The 21,072-nt window shown below is 34.6% G+C and overlaps 1 pseudogene; it reads right to left on the reverse strand.

Moving 5' to 3' along the window:
• Positions 1 to 15,754: 15,754 nt before the first annotated feature.
• On the reverse strand, positions 15,755 to 20,609 carry LOC125196075 (annotated as a pseudogene).
• Positions 20,610 to 21,072: the final 463 nt, after the last annotated feature.

Raw genomic sequence — 21,072 nt, forward strand, 5'->3', positions numbered from 1 at the left:
ATAGATCCGTAAGGAACGGTTTATTTTCCGTGTCTTCCGCTGCGGTAACCCCAACAATTTGTATCAAAGCCAAAAACTGGCTTTGATTAGGTATTTAATTGATTGAAATTTTCGAAAATTTAGTGTAAACAGCTTGGGACTTTCGAAAATATGCAATTATATGTTATATGATTATAATATGTGTTGGATTTATGTTTTTCTTTATTTTATTTCCAGATCTATGATGTGATGCTCTTGATCGATGATTGAATATTGAGATTGTTGGATTTAATCTTAATATCTACAAAATATTCTAGATCTATGATGAATATCATTAGATCCATATATTCTAAGTAATATATACTCGATTATATGTATAATTTGATACATATATGTATGTGTCTAAGTGAATATATGTTTATAAATCAAGAAATAAGATGATCCATGATTGGATACTTGGATCAATGAAAGAATATTATGAATATTGAATTTTATTCGATTCTTTCGCAAGAATATTCTAGATCTAAGATAAAGTATTCATAGATCTATGAAATTGTGTTCTTAATATGCTAGTTATATTTAAATTGCTTTAATGCATGAATTTAAATGTCCATATTTGGATGAATATGATTGATTGTTACAATTGAGAAACGATTAATAATTTAAGATCGCGGTCAAGCGAAGTGACAACGATGAATCAAGTTAATTAAATCGAAAACAAACAAAGGAACACATGGGTTAAGCCCGGGGATCCGAGATCCAGATCCGGTGAGAAGAGGGCAGCGGCGGTCTCGGCTGATCGGAGAAGGCAACAGACAGCAGCTCCGCCAGCAACTGCATCGTCTTCGGACAACAGCTGTGTTGTCGACGGGCAGCAGCGGTGCAGTCGTGTGACAGCAGCAGCGACTCCGAGCAGCAACAGCAGCTGCGTCGTCTTCGAGTGACGGCGGAGTAGCTGTTCTCGTCGGACAGTGACAACCCCAAGTGCAGCGGTGGCAGCAGCCTCGGCTGTGGGGTGGCGGCCCAAACCCAAATTATGGTTTTGAGCTCGTCATTTTTGTCGTCTCGTTGTTTCGTTTTCAACTTGTTTCTTAATGCACAAGTAATTTATTAGGTTTGAAAACATTACCTAAAAGTTTAATTGACTTATAAATTGGAATGAATAATTTGATTAATCATGCTTCCAATTTAAAGAGAATTTGTTGCCTTCTTTAACATTGTCAATCGGAATAATTAACTCAATAATTGATTTAATTTATTAATTAACTGATTTAGATGGATTCTTTCAATCTTGGTAAAGTCAAAATAATTAACATAAGGAAATTCAATATTTGATTGACCTAATTTTTGGCCTTTCCATATTTTGATGATATTTTAAAGGAATATTCTCTCTAATATACTTTCATATTTTATATTAAGGTTTAATTGAAATTGTCTTTATTTTAATTGGTGGTTTGTGGATTTATTTCCTAAAAATATACCTTGGCAAAACACATTAGTTTTTCAAATATTTAAGACCTTAAAATTTTCAAAATTTACATGTTAATAATTGGATGGGTTTTAATTGGAATTCAATTCCTAGTTTAAAATTTGATTTTTTTTTCTTTAATTTGATGAAGGTGAATTTTATTTCATCCAGAGAACGTCAATTTAGTTAAAGATGTGAGAAATTCATTTGGCATTGACATGCTACTAAAATCCTCAATTATTAAAGTTTGAAAAAATTAGTTGGATTTTAATTGGAATTCAATTCCTAGATTAAAATATGAATTTTATCTTTAATATTGATGAAGGTGAATTTGTTTCATCTAAAGAACGTCAAATTTAAATTAAAGGTATTAGAAATTCATATAGCATTAATTTGTTATTAAAATCTTTAATTATTTGTTTAAGTCGAATTTTGTCTTTAATCTTTGATGAAGATGAATTTTATTTCATCTAGAAAACATCATTATAATTTGAAGATGTAATAAAATTCTTCTTATTATGTTATTTTATGAAAGCTATGAGTATTTTAATTCTCGAATTTAATTGGTATTTTAATTCTTATTTATATTAGATGCTAAATTAAATAATCAAGTTTCGTCTTTATAGTTATGTGAACTTCTTGTAAGTGTGTTTACATGATTTATGATGATTGATGTATATTTAATTGTTTGAATTGTGATTTTATTTATTAAAATCTAGTTTAACTTTAGCATCGCCTATGTACTTGTTGTAAGCTATGGTTAATGTGCTTTCAATGCCTTAGAAACTTACATGCATAGCTAATACATGTTTAGTGATAATTGAACTGTAAAACCACAACTCCAAAATATAAAGCAATAATTACAACATGTTTGTATAATAACCTCCATAAAATTAATCTAAGTACGAAGTAGTGGCTGGCATGTCTTTACCGGAGGAACATTACCAGTTTGTATGTTTAGATTTCTATAAATAAAGGTTATTAAAATCATAAAATTAGTTTTTCAGTAATATCGCGGCTGGTCATTATCGGAACAATATTGTTGCGAAATTATGAGGACTTGTATTTTAATAATGTTTGGAGGAGGAGTTGATTTTCCGGTTCGACCTTTCTTAAGAGGAGTTCACGCATAAGTAAAGAATCCTTAGTGCTTAGTTTTATGGTTAAAACGCTTTAGCAATATTAGTAAGCCAGGCCATATATTTGGTCTCTGGACTCTCTGTCGGTATTGTGGCCAATAAACCTAATAAATTTCTTGCATGAATATGGCATTGCTTCCTAGTTGAAGATTGTTTGTGCTTGATTTTTATGGATGTAAAATGTATGAATTGTTTTGTGGTTATTTGCAATTCCATGATATTTTACATGTTTATATTATTGGTATTTGTTCTCAGTTTGAACGAAATGTGATTACAACTTGGGACATTTATAACGTCATTCTTAAATCAAAGGAATATGATTCTGATGCATATGTGGAATGGAAAAAGAGACTCCATACTGATAAGTTGGATGGTGATCTAAAATTGATCCTCACGGAGGATCGTCCTTCTGCCTTTCAGTCATCAGGCAAGGATAGGGAAGCTTATGATTGGTGGCATGCTGCGAGTAGTCATGTCAAGAATATTTTGTTGGCTTCGGTCGGCAATTCTTTGGGATGGATTGACAAGCTCGACACACCATTGATACAAGAGCCCAAATGGTTTGATAGGGTGTCCACCAAGTGTCTTATGAGATTGGTGGTGAAAACATTGAGGAAAACTGTCTTGAAGGAAGACCAAAACATTAGCGACTATGTCGTGGAAATGATGGATGGTTTGGATAGACATGAAACATTGGGTAGGACATCTCTTCGAGTACTCTCCCGCATTGGGTAGGATATCTTTTCTAGTACTCTATCCGAACCATCCATCATTTCCACGATATAGTCGCTAATGTTTTGGTCTTCCTTTAAGACAGTTTTCCTCAATGTGTTCACCACCAATCTCATAAGACACTTGGTGGACACCCTATCAAACCATTGAGTTCTTGTATCAATGGCCTGTCGGGCTTGTCAATCCATCCCGGAAATTGCCGACCGAAGCCAACAAAAACTTCTTGACAAGACTACTCGCAGCATGCCACCGATCATAAGCTTCCCTATCCTTGCCTGATGAATGAAAGGCAGATGGACGATCCTCCGTGATGATCAATTTCAGATCACCAGCCAACTGATTAGTATCGAGTTTCTTTTTCCATTCCACATATGCATCAGAATCATGTTCCTTTGATTTAAGAATGACACATAAATGTCCCAAGTTGTAATCACATTTCGTTCAAGCTAAGAACAAATACCAATAATATAAACATGGAAAATATCATGGAATTGCAAATATCCACAAAACAATTCATACATTTTACATCCATAAAAATCAAGCACAAACGGTCTTCAACTAGGAAGAAATGTCATATTCATGCAAATTTTATTAGGTTTACTGGCCACAATACCAACAGAGAGTCTAGAGACCAAAAATATGGCATGGATGACTATTATTGCTAAAGCGTTTTAATCATAAAATTAAGCACTACGGATTCTTTACTTCTGCGTACACTCCTCTATAGAAAGGTCGAACCGGACAAGCATCTCCTCCTATAGCTCTCTCCAAGCATTATTAAAATACAAGTCCTTATAATTTCGCAACAATATTGCTCTGGTAAAGACCAGCCTCGATATTACTGAAAAACTAATTTTACGATTTTAATAACCTTTATTTAGAGAATTCTAAACATTCTAACTGGTAATGTTCCTCCCGTAAAGACATGCTAGTCACTACTTCGTATTTAGATCAATTCTATCACACCCCAACTCTTATGACTTATGCACTTAGTATAAATAAATTCAAAATTTTAAAAGAAATAATCACACGTCAAGTACAAAAACACACATATTACATAATTTCAAAAACCAACATTTATCGAGTACATATTTCAAAACATTCTAAACAGTAATGGGACCCTCTCACCATTCTTTATACTATATATTTATCTATATGCAAAAAATGATGAGGATGAGAAGGTTGCCAAAAATGCGTCAGCCGCCGAACCTAATAACACGTGCATTTCCTACGACCTACGACCCACGTCAATGAATAATTTCACTGATGTCTTATTCCTGAAAAATATTAGTGGTTTATATGAGCCACAACTCAGTGTATATAAATCTTACCTTTAATTCCACGACCCAAAAATCAAACATATTATTTAACCAATATATGTAGCAATAACCAACAAATATTAAAAACAAATTCATATACACATGCACATGCCACTTTGTTCAGTTTATTATTTTGTGACAAATCAAGTCTGGTATCTGACCGGGATTCCATTGTATATATGACCCGTAGGTCCCATTGCCTTTGTACATATATATATGTGACCTGAAGGTCCATTGCCATTGTATATATGACCCGTAGGTTCCATTGCCATTGTATACATATATATGACCCGGAGGTCCATTGCCATTGTATATATGACCCGTAGGTCCATTGTCATTGTATATGACCCGTAGGTCCATTGCCATTGATATCAGATCCAGTGCATGACTGTCACAGATCCTCTTTAATCCAATGATTAAAATAATTCCAAAACCATACGTCAAACATATCCATTGCACCAATTACGTATCCATATATACCATCAATTAACTCCAATACTATAGATAAACATATCCATTGCACTCACATATCCACATCATATTAACATCAATATCAAATAACACATAATCATTCTAAGCTCACATCATATAATTCAAATATTCACTCTAATTTAACACATAGCAATCAATCACATAAAATATGTAAAATTAAAAGTGTGATTTATACACACTTGATTACGACAAATAATCTAACCGAGCACTTGGTTCCTTCTTCTTGATCTTCAACACTCGACTCTTCATATTTTCTTGAGAGTGAGTTCTTCTCCTTTCTTTTTTTTTCTTTTCAAACAAAAATATAGCTTACAATAGAGAGTATTGCTATTGGAAAAATAATTATTTTTACCTCATTATTTTATTGTACAGACCGACTTAATATATTTATCACCTTCTTTAAAAAGCATTAGTCATACTACAAGAAATATAAATGAGACACGTCCCTTTACAAATAATAAAAAAAAACATTTCCTCCCCTCACATATTTTACAAGTTTAAAACTCCATGGATGATTGCATGCACTATATTTATATATTAGTATATATTTACAGCGTAGGGACATCGGACATACTCACATCAGTAGACGTCACCAAACCGAACCGGCCCGTCGGAACCGGCCTGGAACCGTCACCAGCGGTTTGGAACCGTGAACCAGAACCGCAGTGGCGGCTCAGAACCGGATAGGAGTCGGCGGTTTAGGCGGGCCGGTTCAGGTTCGCAAAAAATCAAGAACCGTAACCGGCGGTTCGTAACCGGCGGTTCGCCGGAAACCGGCGGGCTTTTTCAGGCAGCAGGTGGTGGCAGCGTAGGGTTGCAGGCGTAGGGTGGCAGAATGGGCAGGAAACTGGCGACCAAACGGCGGTTTGGTCGGAAACCAGCCAGAAACCGCCGGTTCCGGCAGCTTTTCAGGCGGTCAGGCGTAGGGTGGCAGAACGGGCAGAAATCGGCGGTTTCGTGTCAGAAACCGGCGGTTCAGGCAGTAAACCGGCCGGTTTCAAATTTTCGAAATTCAAATTTTTTTTTTATTATTTTTTTATTAAATCTGATTTTTTCTCCTATAAATACCCCCTCTCACCTTCATTTCTACTCACCCCATTCTTGTGTTAACAAGGATTTCTCTTCTCAATCTCACAATTTCTCTCATCTCAATCTCCATTCTCTCTAATTGCTCAAGTTGTTTACTATATTTGTGCAAATTGTTCTTATAATTTACTTCAATTGTCTATCATAATCATCCGGTCATCCCTCACTACTCTTGTTATACTCTCTCTTTATTTTTCAATTTGCAAAAAATGTCTTCATCTCGTCGTGGTGGTGATCGGGGCAAGGGAATTGCCCAAGACCAAGATCAAAGTGGTCGTCGGAAATCAAGGCGCCCTAGTCGTCGTGAGGTTATGGATGAGGTTTCCCGACAAACCGCTATGCGTTTGCAAGTAAGTTGTTCGAATATTAATTTTACAAATTCTTGTTTTTGGTACTATACATTATTTATACCGTTTATAACTTTAGATATAATATTTGTAGGCCGAAGAAGATCATAGGGCTGCCATGGTACTTAGCAACATGAGCGGCGGCGAAGGTTATGAGTCTTATCACTCTTATGGTAATGTGAATTTATCATCCGACGACGACGATGGTAACGGTGGAGGATCTGCACAATATCCTCCGACGAGCGCCGGACAAGTTGGTGAAAATGATGAAGCGGTTCCTCCTCCTGAAACTCAAACCGAGCGGGGTAAGGCTAATAAGAAGGCCTTGAAATCGGATATTTTTGTTAAACATTATAAAAAAGTCCCGGTACTAGATGCAACCACTCAAAAAGAGACCAATGAATTTGTCGCATATTGTAACTATTGCGATAAATCCTACCCCTTTTTTGCCGGTGGGGGCTATGGTACTCTCCATCGTCATTTAAAGGCAAAGCATCCGATCGAATATGGGACCGCCAAATCCCAAACCCAACTAAACTTCCCGTCCGGTGCGTCTGAAACAACAGGTACGCCTCTTTTTAAATATGATCATAAAGTCGCTCAAGATGCTATGGTTAGATGGGCTGCAATGAAGCATTTGCCTTTCAATTTTTTTGATGACAAAAAATATGAAGTTACTATGCAAACCGCTTTTAATGTCGGTGCTAAAAGAATACCCGCAACTTCACATCAAAGATCTAACAACAGATAATTTTTTGAGAAGCAAAAAGAAGTAACACGTTTTTTGTCCACCTTGGGTCACAAAGTAAACATTTGCTCTGATGTGTGGACTGATGCTTTTCAAAGAAATTCTTATATGGACATTACATGTCATTTTTTGGACAATAGTTGGACGTTGCACAAGCGTTTGATTGGTTTTAGACAATTTCCTACGCCACACACCGCACCCGCAATTGCTGCTTTAATTAATTCAAGTTTTGAATGAATATAGATTGTGCAATAAGGTCTTTTATGTTGGTTTTGATAATGCAACCGCTAACACTGCAAGTATTGCCGAATTAATTGCGGCTTGTGCCCCGGTTATAAATGGTAAGTACTTTCATCAAAGATGCATTTGTCATATTTTAAATTTATGTGTACAAGATGCTCTTTCTTTGTGGCAAAAACATGTTGATCCTATTAGAACTGCCGTAAATTTGATCCATTGGAAGCCTCACATTGGTAAGGCTTGGAAGAAATATTGTCATCAAAAGAAGATCAGGTACACAAATTTTACAATTGATGTGTCTACTAGATGGAACTCCACATATGATTGTTTGAACTCTACTTTGGAGCATATAGATTATTTGATTGATTTTTTTAGGACTTATCCCGTTCCTGATTTATATCTATCGCATGCATGTTGGGAGCAAAGCATGAGTTTGTTTAAATTGTTCAAAGGTTTCAAAAATGCGACTGTTGAGTTATCGGGTGTTTATTATTGCACATCTGTTCGTGTTTTAGAGCATTGCATGTATATATCACTTGGTTTTAAGACGGCTATGAAAAATTCCGTTACAAATCCTGAGTTGATGTGTGTTTTATATTATATGATTGACAAATGGCTTAAGTATTTCAGTGAGATTCCAACGGTGTTTTTGATTGCAAAGGTTTTGGATCCGAAATGGAAATTAGTCGGTACCTTGAAGATTTTAGAATTTTATTACAACAATTTGAGTTCTATTGATCTTCAACCACTTCGGGATTTGCAATCCGAAGTCAATGAGGACAACAACATACGTTTGTCCGAAACATTCCAAATAAACCTCCCCAATCTCTCCGTCATCAAACATGCATTTGAGTTTGAGTTGCGAACTCTCTTTGCCGAATACGAAGCCAAGTACAACAGTACCCACCAAGTGAGACAACGACCCACCCCTCATCAACAACACAGTTTTGGGTTCTTTCAAGTTGATGACGCCGACGCACAATCCCAATTGGCCGACCTATACGGTTACACCACCACCAGCAGTTCGTCGGCAAGGAGTACGGTAAGTGAGTTAGATTTATATTTTGACTCACGCTTTTCTTTGAATGAAGATGAAGGTCCCGTTCCCAACCAAATCGACGTCCTCGATTGGTGGGGAACACATGAGAAAGATTTTCCCATCCTTGCATCAATGGCCAAGGAGATTTTTTCAATTCCGGCTTCCACTGTCGCCGTCGAGTCCGCTTTTAGTGTTGGAGGCAACGTCTTGGACGATAGAAGAAGTAGACTATCCGAACAAAATATGGAAGCCACCATGTTACTTGACGATTGGTGTTCGGCTGACATTAGAGACCTAGAGCTAGATTGGAACACCCAAGTACAAACCGACCAAGACTACTACCCCGACGAAGAAGAAGAACAACAACAATGAGGTGGAGTGGGAGGTCTACCGCCGATTGCCGAATAGGTAAGTAAGGTAAGAGAACTACGTGGACTTTGATTCCTTAATATAATTGAGCATTAAGGATACGTAGGCAACCCAACTTAAATAAGTTGGGCTCAAGTCCTTTTCCTTTATTTCTTTTTTTTTCAATTGTTTCAACTTTAAAATATACAAATACAATTATATAATTGTATTTGTATATACTCTAATCGATGAAGAAGACTTCTCTATAAGACTAAATCCGGGAGACTTTTGACAATTCTACCATGATTGTTGATGGTTAAATTAAACTCAACAATTAAGGTTGAATTGCTAAAGGTATCCTCAATTCAGTTATGTAGAAACATCTCCTTCGCCGACTAAGAGTATATATATAATATATTATACTATCTATTTGCATTTATAATTTATTATTTTTTATTTCAAGATTTTTTTATTTAAATTGTTATACAAGCTAACAAGCATGTATTATGTTATGTATTAAGTCTTTTGACTCTTTTATAATTTCAATTTTCAACATTTGTATTTGTAATATCAACATATCGTTCAAATTTGTATAATTGTATGATTGTAATTTGTAATCATTGTATCAATAAAATTCCAATTTCCAACTCCAATGTCGACTTCTACTCTATTTGTCAATTGTCATTTTCATTATATTTATTTATTCGATAGTAATTAGTAAGTAAAACACTACAACTATAAGGTGTAATTTGTAATTAGCACTATAAATGAATAAATTTAAAAAAATAAAAAATAAAAACCGAACTTGAACCGGCGAACCGGCCCGGAACCGGACCGTAACCGTCTGAAAACCGCCGGTCTTGAACCGGCTACGAACCTTGAATGAACCAGTTCATGAACCGGGACCGCTGGAAGCTAGGCGGGCCGGTTCAGGTTCGGGATTTTTTTGAACCTGAACCGCCGGTTCGGAACCGGGAATCGGCGGTTCTTGAACCGTGGTGACGTCTACTCACATGTTTATTGTGCATGCACACACGTATATACATCTATTACTTTAACTAATCCCTTGTAATAAATTTCTTTTTTCTGTTACCTCACTTATTATTTTTATTCCAATGACAACAAAATATGCCATTGCAAAGAAATGGAGTAGTAGATATGTAAAAGTATGCATATTTTGGTTCTGGGATATCACAAATTCTATGGAGGCCATATACAAAATGTTGTAATTATCGCTTTATATTTTGGAGTTTTTGGTTTTACAGTTCAATTACTCCCTCCGTCCCTAAAAATTTGTCACCTATTTCCATTTTTGTTCGTCCATAAAAATTTGTCACCTTTCACTTTTACCATTTTTGGTAATGGACCCCACATTCCACTTACTCATTCTCACTCACATTTTATTATACAACTAATATATAAAAGTAGGGTCCACATGCCTTTAACTATTTCAACCCATTTTCTATTACATTTCTTAAAACTCGTGCCGGATCAAATGGTGACAAATTATAGGGGACAGGGGGAGTATCACTTAAGAAGATCAGACAGGCATCCAAATACAAAAGATAACTAAACATTTACTAGCTATGCATGCAAGTTTCTAAGGCATTGAAAGCACATTAACCATATCATACAACGAGTACATAGGCGATGCTTAAGTTAAACTAGATTTTAACAAATGAAATCACAACTCAAACAATTAAATATTCATCAATCATCATAAATCATGTAAACACACTTACAAGAAGTTCACATAACCATGAAGACGAAACTTGATTATTTAATTTAGCATCTAATATAAATAAGAATTTAAATTCTTCCTTCATATAAACAAGATTATCTAGACATAAAGTCTAATATTAAATAATCATACATTATTAATTAAAACTATGTATCTTGATTATTGCTACCTTTTAATACACTTAGGATTTACTTGGATAGAAATAATCCATTATAATCCTAATATAATGTCTAGGTGTTTATCATAAAAGATTAGTCAAGTCTTCAATTTAATAAGATAATGTCCACATGGATATATAAATCCGCATTTATCCAATTAAGACTAAATCCATTTAAAAAACACCAATTAAATTCATGAATTAAAATACTCATAGCTTTCATAAAATCACATGATAAGAAGAAATTTATTACATCTTTAATTTATAATGATGTTCTCTAGATGAAACAAGATGCATCTTTATCAAAGATTAAAGACAAAATTCAACTTATAAATAATTAAGGTTTTTAATAGGAAATTAATGCTATATGAATTTCTCATACCTTTAATTGAAATTTGATTTTCTTTACATGAAATAAATTCACCTTCATCAAAATTAAAGATAAAATTCAAATTTTAAATCTAGGAATTGAATTCCAATTAAAATCCAATCAATTATTTGAAACTTTAATAATTTAGGATTTTAGTAGCATGTCAATGCCAAATGAATTTCTCACATCTTTAAATTAAATTGATGTTCTCTAGATGGATTAAAATTCACCTTCATCAAATTAAAGACAGAATTCAAATGTTAATCTTGGAATTGAATTCTAATTAAAATCCATCCAATTATTAATATTTAATTTTCAAAATTTAAAGGCCTTTAAATAATCGAAAAACTTATGTCTTTTGCCATTGTATATTTCTAGGAAATAAATCCATCAACCACCAAATAAAACAAAGACAATTTAAATTAAGCCTTAAAATAAAACATGAAAGCATATTAGTTAGAAACAATATTCCTTTCAAATTCCATCCAATTATAGAAATGCCAAAAATTAGATCAATCAAATATTGAATTTCCTTGTGTTAATTATTTTGACTTTACTAAGATGGAATATATACATCTAAATCAGCTAATTAACAAATTAAATCAATTATTGAGCTAATTATTCCAATTGGAAGCTTGATTAATCAAATTATTCATATTCCAATTTACAAGTCAATTAAAACTTTTAGGTTTAGGTTTTCAAACCTAAATATATATTACTTGTGCATTAAGAAATGAGTTGAAAATGAACACGAGACGACGAGCCCAAAACCCTAATTAGGGTTTGGGCCGCCACCCCACAGCCGAGGCGAGGCTGCTGCCCTTGTTTGCACGGCCGCCGGCTCGCTCCCACTGCGGTAGACGCCTGCCCTCCATCGCCTGGAACACATCTACTGCCCCAACCAAAGTCAGGGCTGCCGCTGCCACAAGCCGGCAATATGCACGTTGCAGATCGAAGACGACGTTGAGCTGATCGCTGCTGCTGTCACACGACTGTGCTGCTGCTGTCCGGCGCTGCTGTCCGAAGATGAAGCACTCGTTTCCAGAGCTGCTGTCCGTTGCCTACCGCCTGCGCTGCTGTCCGCTGATTTCTCCAACCAGCCGAGACCGCCGCTGCCTCTTCTCACTGGATCTGGATCTCGGATCCCCGATGAAGACAACCCGGAACATGAACACACCTAGGGCTTAATCCTTGTGTTCCTTTGTTCGTTTTCGATTTAATTAACTTGATTCATCGCGGTCGCTTCGCTTGACCGCGAGCTTAAATCTTAATTAATCGTTTCACAATTGTAACAATCTTTTATGTTCATGTCAAAATATGCAAATTTAAATTCCAAGCTTTTTAGCAATTTAAATTGTTCTAGCATATTAAAACATAAATCTATAGATCTATGAATACTTTATCTTAGATCTAGAATATTCATGTGAAAAACTTGAATAAAATTCAAGATTCATAATATTCTTTTATAGATCCAAGTATTCAATTATGGATCATCTTATTTCTTGATTCAAACACATATGTTCACTTAAACACATACATATATGCATTAATTCTAAATATTCAATCATCGATCTAGATATTTTGTAGATCTAATACATCATGGATCTAAAATATTTTGTAGATTTTAGGATTAAATCCAATAATCTAAATATTTAATTTACACTAAATTTTTGAAAAAATTAACATATAAATAACATATAACATGTAATTGCATGATTTTCGAAAAACCCAAGCTTTCTTTTTTTACACTAAATTTTTGAAAAATTCAATTAATCAAGTACATAATCAGAGCCTAAAAAATTGGCTCTGATACCAATTGTTGGGGTTACCGCAACGAAAGACACGGAAAAATAAACTAGATCTATAGAAAATACATCAAAAACACACATTAACATGTTGTTTGATGTAGATTTGATTGTTACCTCTTTATCCATTGAAGGATTGTCGTTGCTAGCTGCATCTCCGGGTAATCATTGGTTTCTTGACCACAAATCTTCAATTCTATTCTCACGTCTTTGATTATTCATCCGGGTGGGCGGATCTTGAAGAATCAATAATAGTGATATGAGATCTAGGGAGACCGATACAAAACACAAGATTGTCTTCTCCTAATCCTATGAATTAGGATAGAACAAGAACAAAATCCAAAACCCTACCCTAGGGCAAGGGCACGAAAACCGATGATAGAGGGAGAGAGAGAAGGCTGGCGACGCCGCGGCTAGGGTTTGGGGAGAAGTGAGTTGTGTATTGTGTTCTAGGTTTCCAGATCTATTCACTATTTATAAGGTGGACATGTTGGGCTAGAATGAGGATCCATGGAATGATTAGATGTTGGACTAGCTCATTAGACAATAAATATATTAAATCAATTAACCCATGATATTATATTATCTAATGGAATATTATTTTATTCCACTAAAGAAAAATATTGAACTTCCATCTATATCACCAAATTACGAAGAACTTGGGTTTAGGTTTATTTTATACACCCTCTGTCCCCTATAATTTGTCACCATTTGACCCGGCACGAGTTTTAAGAAATGTAATAGAAAGTGGGTTGAAAAAGTTAGTGGCATGTGGGTCCTACTTTTATATATTAGTTTTATAATAAAATGTGAGTGTGAATGAATTGGTGGAATATGAGGTCCACTACCAAAAATGGTAAAAGTGAAAGGTGACAAATTTTAAGGGACAGACGAAAAAGGAAATATGTGACAAATTTTCAGGACGGAGGGAGTAATATTTCTTGCATTTAAGATTATCTTAATCCATTGATTTAATTATTTGTTTGTTACGTGACTTGAATTAAATTTATTCTCCAAAGCGTTTTTCTAGTTTGAAACCTTATTTATTCATGGAATCAATTCCAACTGCGCATTTTTCTGGATAATAAATTCTTTTTTCAAACACCTCTTGAGGATAAAATCATACCACATTAATGGGCACGTGAATTCTACGAAATAATATTCTAATATTTTTATGTTATTCGACTACCACCCAAGATACCATGATTGAGTTGCAAAAAACTCTCACATATTGATAAGTCAAAGTGCGTCTGAATAAATAAACAATATCAATATTATTTGCATAGACTAAGAAATGCTAATTTTCTAAAATATAAATGAGTCTCATTCCATTAGAGAAAAAGAAGTTCTTAAAATAGAAGAGCGGTCGGCTACACTCCCTTAAATTTCAGCATCAGCTTCTTTAAATTTCTGGTTCCATCACTGGGGAAAGGGCACTGTTGCTGCATGCTCTAAAGCTAAATTCTTGGAGCAAATAGATACTTATGCAGCAGGTATCTCCGTTTCTTGGTGTAGTTTCTTTTCATTTTATTGTTTAAATCTACTTATTTTCAGTGTGAGTTTTGCTTTAGTTTTTGTGTACGCTGTTCAAAAGTGTTCTTTTGGAATGTCCCTTGTATAACTAAATTGTTCCCTTGTGCGAATAGTTTGACAATTAATCCTTCCGTCCCATAATCGGAGTCACTTTTGTTGTTGGCACGGATTTTAAGAAAAGTAAAGAATATTGGGTTGGAAAAGTTAGTGGAATATGTGGCTCACTTTTTTATATTGGTTTTATTATAAAATGTGCGTGAAGTGAGTTAGTGGAATGTGAGACCTACTTACTATTTATAGCAAAAAATGAATGGGACTGATCGAAATGACAAAATGTAACTCTTATTATGAGACAGAGAGACTAATTCTTATGTGGTGATGGTCTTTAGTTTATAGGTTTGAATTCCTCTTAAAAAGATGCAGTTGGAGCAAAGTGGACTTACAATGAAACCTTATCCACTTCCATGAATCAATAATCATGCGTTAACAAATATAAATAGAAAATAAAGTAAGAAAATTAAGCCAATTTCTCATTAAATTCTAGTTTTGCATCCTAACTTTAAAATCTGTTTACTCCCTATGTATAAAAAAAGGACATTTAGAATGACAAGGGAATTAATACACAATTGGTAAAGTAAGAGAAAATATGAGAATGATATTTAAAATAGTGTTACTGGATAGTGGAATCCACATTATTATTAGTGATTAATGGTGAGTCTTAGTTGTATAAGATGTAAATAAATTGATGTGTATGGGTATTGAGTTTGAGAGAACTCTCCATAAATGAAAATGACATATTTTATGGGATGGACGGAAAAGGAAAATGTCCTTATTTTTATGGAACGGATGTAGTACTCCCTCCGTCCGAGATTAGGAGTCTCACTTCGCTTTTACTATAAATTGTAATAAGCCTCATATTCCACTAACTTATTCCACTTGCATTTCATTTAAAACTAGTATATATAAATAGGACTCATATTCCACAAACTTTTTTTCACCCACTTTTGTTAACACTAGTGTCAACACCCGTGCTATGCACGGGACATAAGATTTTAAAAATATGTGTAAATAAAGATAAAATAATGTGACGTCCGATGAAAAAGAGATTAGAAGTAAAAATAAATAGATAAATAGATAAGAATATAAACAATATGCAAAAAAAAGGCAAAAAAAATAATAACAGGCTAAATAGAAAAAGACAAACAACTCAACAAAATATTATATACAAAACAGTAATAGTTCATAAATTTTGAAAAACCTCTTTGTAAACAACATTAACAGTCAAATCACCCCTACTATCATCATCCTCGTCTTTACAGACCAAAATCTTCAGACCTGCGCGACTCGTGACTCGAGATATAGCAACATACAACTGTCCATGACTGAATACTGGTTTTCGTAGGAATAACCCAACATGAGCCAAAGATTGACCTTGACTTTTGTTAATGGTCATTGCATACGACACAGCCACAGGAAATTGCCGTCGTTGTAATTTGAACGGCAACCTTGGATCAGAAGGAATTAAAGACATCCGAGGGATCAGAACTTTATGCCCAACATTATGGCCAGCCAATACTTGAGCCTCCAAAACATAATCACCTAATCGTGTAATTAGCAATCTTGTGCCATTACATAATCCATTTGAGTGATCTATATTCCTTAGGAGCATGACAGGAGTACCAACTTTCAACAACAATTCATGATTAGGTGTACCTGAACACTTCAAGTTGTTCAAAAACTCAACTGAATGTATTGCAGCTAAACCATCCGATGTCGAATCTGAGTTAGCAATACTATCAGAGCTCAAATAAAGACGACCTTCAGACTGATCCAACGACATCATGAACTGATTAACCTCGTCAACAATCTCCAACGTAGGAGCAAGTATAGCACGATCACGCAAACAACCGCTCAACTCTTCATGATTCATATAAGATGGATATATCTTGGAAACAATTGTTTTCAAAGGATCACCAGAATTAGACAAAACAATGTCAAAAGGAAGACCAATAGTCACTTCACCGTCATTTGGACCACCAAGAACACCATCTCCTATTGAAGCAACCCAAGAAGAAAATTCCTTCAAACGTTCCGCTTCATCACATGATGCAGCACTCAACAGTCTCATATTTTTCGTAAGCCTCAAAACCGTACAATACTTCCAAAGGTAAGAAGAGTTGATAACAACATTCACAACATCTTGCCTACTACCCTTTGGAACAACAGGCAAGATTTGCCTAAAGTCACCACCAAAAACAATAGTTTTGCCACCAAATGGTTTCTGCATACTACCCTCATCACATACACGCATGATATCTCTAAAAGTCCTGTCGACAGCTTCAATGGCATGTTTATGAACCATCGGAGCTTCATCTCATATGATAAGCTTAGCTCTAACAATGAGTTCAGCAAGCGCACTCCCAGGTTTTATGTTGCACATCGAATCTTCATCAACATTGATGGGAATCTTAAAGCGAGAATGAGCTGTTCTACCTCTAGGCAACAACAAAGAAGCTATGCCACTGGATGCCACGTTTAAAACAATTTCACCCCTAGAACGAATCCCGGCTGACAAAGACCTCCATATGAAAGTTTTACCAGTACCTCCATAACCATAGACAAAAAACATCCCTCCAACATTTAAGTTAACGGATGACATAATAGTATCATGAACATAAAGTTGTTCATCAGTAAACTTAGAAAGAAAGTCCAAATGTTCTCTTCCCAAAGCTTCACGATCATAACACAACTCATCGCAAATCAATCTATTTTCAAACGTTTCAAAAAACTCAGATTTCGGATAAGGCATACCCTGGAAATCACGCAAACTTTTTCCAACTTTTTGCAACAATTTCTCAATCTCTGCCAAAGCAAAATTTTGGACATCATCGTCGCTCAACAACAACCCTACAATAAAAGTAATTTATTATTATACTAAACAAAATTATTTAAAATAGAATAAATTAGAAAAAGTGAAAATATTTATACAAAAATTACCTGGAAGACTTCTCAATTTTCTTTGATTATACAAAACATCTTCAGATAAATACTTCCAACAACTTCGCCAAACAAAATCCGGTCTAGAAATAGATTCTGAAGTCAACAAAGTAACAAATAGCAATCTTATGGAATGAGCAGAAGACCAAAATGATGCCTCAACAATGCCATCAACATATTCCTTATCATCATCCAACAATCCTAAAGCAAAACAGGCATCTCGGAATGTATCATATTGAACTCCATTTACACATCTAATGTCTTCATATGATGTAGCTCCTCTAACAATGTTCAACAAACATCTCAAATAATAGATATCACCAGAACCAGGAGGAACATAAAACAACCTTCCAATGGAGAAACGTTGCTTTCTAGGTTGCCAATGATCTGTTTTCCAGACAAATTTGGTAGGAAATTCACCATAGATCACGACCCTCGGAATAAATCTTATTTGCATCCATCCAGCCCAAAAACTTACTCTGATGAATTGTATTCCGGTTCAAAACATTATCTAATCGTTCTCTCTCATAAAAAATAACGCTCTGCTCATTAGGAAGGTGAAAACTTAGTCTTTCAACAGATGGATCCTTATACTGAACTTCAAAGCCCAAAATTCTCCAAGCAGCTTCACATGACGAAATATATCTGCAATCATAGTACAAACTAATTTCGTCCTGTACTTGATCAGAACCATTTGGGCTAGACTGGAAAAAAGATGTAGTCACGCGATCATGACCTTTATTTATGTACTTAAACAAATATTTGATGGATCGCGATTGATTGCACCACTCGACATTTACGTGACCACCATATTTCAGAAGTAGTGCACGATTGTGTGGAACAACGTATCTATTATCCAAGGGCACCCCATCTTTCATAATAACACGACCACTGTCTCTACGTCTGTAAACAGGATAACCTTCATCATCAAACGTTGTGGCACGCACAAATTTTTTCGGAAAGTATTTCGAACATCTTCCATTTCGCATGCAAGGAGAAGATTTTCGAACAACTCCACATGGACCATGCACCATATACTCTTGCACATTCTTAAAATATTCCGGATCAGATACTGGATCAGGAATCTCAGCCGAAATAATCTCATCAATACGTTGAGGCCGAGGTTGTTTATCCTCATTGCTTAAAAAAAGCAAAATGTGCGAATGAGGCAAACCACGCTTCTGAAACTCAATTGTATACACCACTGCAAAAATGTTAAACAAAACATTTATCAAAATCCTAAAATATAAACTTAAAATATTAACCTAAAAAATATTCAATAAATGTTATCAAACCTGCTTTTACAACTCCGAAAATTTTTCTGGTTTTAAGATCTCTTACAAAACTATCCAACTTTACTTTAAAAATCCTACACACAATATCAGGACGATCATCTGATTTTAAGCCCCGGGCAGAAAGAAATCTAACAATCTCTGGCCACTTTGGATTACACGTAAAGGTAATAAACAAAGATGGGTAACCAACCCATCTACATATGGCCATGGCATCTTGGTAATTCTGAATCATATATCTTACACCACCCACAAAACTGGATGGCAAAATGATTCATTTGCCATGTATAGAACCATCTGTATCACCTCGAAGTACAGCCTCTGCCAAACCACTATACATTTCAGCACGCAATTTTTTCTGTTGTGTTCTGTCAAACAATAAACGTCCAGTCTCAACCATGGTATAAGCATCAACAACAAATTGTTGGAATAACCGTCGACCGTACAAAATAATAGAACACTCATGCAGCCTATCATGCAATCGGTATGAAAAAAACTCTTTCGGGCTAACTCTCTTTCTATTGCCCGAAGAAGCGCCAGATCCTGATAAACCAATCTTTTCACTATATTGATCCTCGCCGTAAGCAAAAAGCAGAGGATACTGTAGTGCGAGATAAGAAGGATGCAATTCATCAATACGCTGCAATCGACCAGATCTTTTTTCAACAATAATATCCCTATCACCCAAGGCTTCATCAAAATCACCAACCACAAGAACAGCAATCTCAGAAACAGTGGGTAGGTTATAAGTCCTACCATCCCTACCTCTCTTGCCAAGCAACCTTAAACTCACATTCGGAAGATTTTCTTGATTAATTTTTTCCTTTACCATTCGGAACGTTTTGACTAAAACATTTTCTTCATCCAACATTTTTTTGCAAATCAAACACTATTTCCGTATGGAGACTGTTGGCATCATCATTCACCCTAAAAAATTATATTCATATCAAAACAAATGTAAAGAAATTTAAAAAATATAATCTATACAATTTTTTTAAGCAAAAGAATAACAATACCTCACAGCCTTTATTCTATTGTTTATCTCATTTTCCGTATCATAAATATACAGCTGAGCAAACTTCGGGTCGCAGCCAACTTCTGGCAATAAACTACCCATTAAATGGTAGTTTTGCCCATGCAGCCGAAATACAGGTAGAGAATTACCAGTATTCACGCTATTATTGACTTTACCACCTGATGAAGTAAATCCAAACATCGAATTGTATGACCGAATATTTTTCAAATAGTGAGCACTCTTCGAGTTATTAGAGAACATCAACAGAGACAATGCTTGAGGCGGAGGTAACATGTTAGGAATCTTGATATTCCCATTCATACAACAACCAGAATATCTTGGATTATGCACATTACTTGGTTTGCCAACACGTTCCTCAAACCAAAAAAAAAGCACCACAATGCGAACAATTACATACAGCATCGCCAATATCCCAATATTCTACAAAATAAAATTTCTTCCATAAATAAAATAGAAATATATTAAAAAGATGGAAATAAAGAGAATTTACAAATTATTTTCATTAATAAAACCATCGACGATCAATATAATTAAAATTTCAAACGTTACAAATTTTATACCTCCAACATGATTTACGATAGACGAACAAACGATACTTTCAGATCTCGGGATCAAAGAAGCCTGATCAACAACACCACTGGTAGCTATAGAACTTTGAATAGATTCACCAACATTGACTACAAACAAATAGTGAAAACAAAAAAACCATGATTAACAACCTTGTAACAACGTAATGTACATAATTAAATTTATGATGGACTAAATTAACATAAAATTAATAAAAATAACAAAACGAATAATTTCCAAAAAAAAAAAAAAAAAAACTAAAATTATACAACCATTTAGATGACAAAGTAAACCACTCTAAAAATCTAAAAAATTCGTGCACAAATACTATAATATCGAAAAAATATTAAACAATTTTAAATCTGCTTATAATACGAATAACACTAACATTTTATAATGTAACAAAACTGATATCCAAATAATTCCCAAAAAAAACATTAAACAAACGATTACAACACAACAAATTGTCGTATATACTTAATACCAACGAAACAAAAGAATATTTATTTCTCGTTATATATTTTGTCATTATAAAAAAAAACAGCACATAATAAAAATAAGAAGCCCATTAGATATAACTCTACAACTCAATCAAACTAAAAGAAATCACAGCCCAATCATTAACAGAGAAAGGCCC

Source organism: Salvia hispanica, chromosome 1, assembly GCF_023119035.1.
Source record: "Salvia hispanica cultivar TCC Black 2014 chromosome 1, UniMelb_Shisp_WGS_1.0, whole genome shotgun sequence".
Lineage (NCBI taxonomy): Eukaryota > Viridiplantae > Streptophyta > Magnoliopsida > Lamiales > Lamiaceae > Salvia > Salvia hispanica.